Source organism: Capsicum annuum, unplaced genomic scaffold (assembly GCF_002878395.1).
Source record: "Capsicum annuum cultivar UCD-10X-F1 unplaced genomic scaffold, UCD10Xv1.1 ctg12137, whole genome shotgun sequence".
NCBI lineage: Eukaryota > Viridiplantae > Streptophyta > Magnoliopsida > Solanales > Solanaceae > Capsicum > Capsicum annuum.
Window position 1 is genome coordinate 1 of NW_025817276.1, and position 2014 is coordinate 2014.

Below are 2014 nucleotides of genomic sequence, written 5' to 3' on the forward strand. Positions count from 1 at the left end.
TTAAAATTTGGTTTGATTCTGTCGGTTCGTTCGACGAATCTTTTTGTTTTTCCTCTTGGCGGAAACGAGAAAGGGGGCAAGGAGTGCTAGGTGTGACGGGCGGCGCAGGAGAAAGAGGCTTAATAGAATTTGGAGTGCTAGGAATGACGGATGTGATCATACCAGCATTAACGCACCGAATCCCATCAGAACTCCGAAGTTAAGCGTGCTTGATCGAGAGTGGTACTAGAATGGGTGACCCCCTGAGAAGTTCTCGTGTTACATCCCTTCCTTTTTTTTTCCTTTAAAATTCGATTTAATTTTGTCGGTTCGATCGGCGAATATTTTTGTTTTTATTCTTGACGGAAATGTGAAAAGGGGCGAGGTGAGGGGGCGCGCGTGCGGTGTGTGACGGACAGCGCAGGAGAAAGAGGCTTAACAGAATTTGGAGTGCTGAGAACGAAGGATTCGATCATACCAGCACTAACGCACCGGATCTCATTAGAACCCCGAAGTTAAGCGTTCTTGGTCAAGAGTAGTACTAGGATGGGTGACTCTCTGGAAATTCCTTGTATTGCATCCTTTCCTTTTTTTCCTTTAAAATTTCGCTTAATTTTGCCGGTTCAATCGGCGGATCTTTTTATTTTTCCTCTTGACAGAAACGAGAAAATTGGCTACGCGCGAGGGCGCGTCAACGTGGTGTGTCGGGCGTCGCAGGAGAAAGAGGCTTAATATAATTTGGAGTGCTGGGAAGTTAAGCGTGCTTGGGCTATAGTTGTACTAGTATGGGTGACACCTTGGGAAGTCCTCGTGATGCATCCCTCCCAATTTTTTTCCTTTAAAATTTGGTTAAATTTTGCCGGTTCGATCGGCGAATCTTTTTGTCTTTCTTCTTGACGTAAACGAGAAAGGGGGCGTGGCGCGGGGGCGCGCGAGCGGAGTGTGACGGGTGGCGCAGGAGAAAGAGGCTCAATAGAATTTGGAGTGCTGGGAATGACGGATGCGTTCATACCTGCACTAACGCACCGGATCCCATCAGAACTCCGAAGTTAAGCGTGCTTGGGTGAGAGTAGTACTAGGATGGGTGGCCCCCTAGGAAGTCCTCGTGTTGCATACCTGCACTAACGCACCGGATCCTATCAGAACTCCGAAGTTAAGCGTGCTTGGGTGAGAGTAGTACTAGGATGGTTGACCCCCTGGGAAGTCTTCCTTTTGCATCCCTTCTTTTTTTTTTCTTTTAAAATTCGGTTTAATTGTGTCGGTTCGATCGGCGAATCTTTTAGTTTTTCCTCCTTGCGGAAACGAGAAAGGGGGCGAGGCGCGGGGGCGTGCCTGCGGGGTGTGACGGGCGGCGCAGGAGAAAGAGGATTATTAGAATTTGGTGTTTTGAGAATGACGGATGCGATCATACCAGCACTAATGCACCGAATCCAACCAGAACTTCGAAGTTAGGCGTGCTTTGGTGAGTGTAGTACTAGAATGGGTGACCCCCTGGGAAGTCCTCGTGTTGCATCCCTTGCTTTTTTGTTCCATGAAAATTCGGTTTAATTTTGCCGGTTCGATCGACGAATCTTTTTTTTTTTCCTATTGGCGGAAACAAGAAATGGGGCGAGGCGCGGAGGCCCGCGTGCGGGGTGTGACAGGCGTCGCAGAGAAAGAGGCTTAATAGAATTTGGAGTGCTAGGATTGACGGATGCAATCATACCAGCACTAACGCACCGGCTCCCATCAGAACTCTGAAGTTAAGCGTGCTTGAGCAAGAGTAGTATTAGGATGGATGACCCCCTAGGAAGTCCTCGTGTTGCATCCGTTCCTTTTTTCTCTATAAAATTCGATTTAATTTTGTCGGATTGATCGGCGAATCATTTTGTTTTTCCTCTTGACGGAAATGAAAAAGGGGGCGAGGCGCGGGGGCTCACGTGCGGGGTGTGACGAGCGGCGCAGGAGAAAGGGGCTTAATAGAATTTGGAGAACTAGGAATGACGGATGCGATCATACCAGCACTAACGCACCGAATCCCATCAGAACTCCGAAG

At 48.5% G+C, this 2014-nt stretch overlaps 4 non-coding genes and 1 pseudogene across 4 annotated transcripts; all 5 read left to right on the forward strand.

Annotated features, from left to right (window-relative positions):
• Window positions 1-148: 148 nt before the first annotated feature.
• Window positions 149-267, forward strand: LOC124890117. Its single transcript, XR_007048962.1, has one exon. It is a non-coding gene; the product is annotated as a 5S ribosomal RNA (ribosomal RNA).
• Window positions 268-443: 176 nt separating this feature from the next.
• Window positions 444-562, forward strand: LOC124890120 (annotated as a pseudogene).
• A 415-nt stretch (window positions 563-977) lies between these two features.
• Window positions 978-1096, forward strand: LOC124890116. Its single transcript, XR_007048961.1, has one exon. It is a non-coding gene; the product is annotated as a 5S ribosomal RNA (ribosomal RNA).
• Window positions 1097-1376: 280 nt separating this feature from the next.
• On the forward strand, window positions 1377-1495 carry LOC124890118. The gene has a single exon (XR_007048963.1). It is a non-coding gene; the product is annotated as a 5S ribosomal RNA (ribosomal RNA).
• A 175-nt stretch (window positions 1496-1670) lies between these two features.
• Window positions 1671-1789, forward strand: LOC124890119. The gene has a single exon (XR_007048964.1). It is a non-coding gene; the product is annotated as a 5S ribosomal RNA (ribosomal RNA).
• The last annotated feature ends 225 nt before the right edge of the window (window positions 1790-2014 follow it).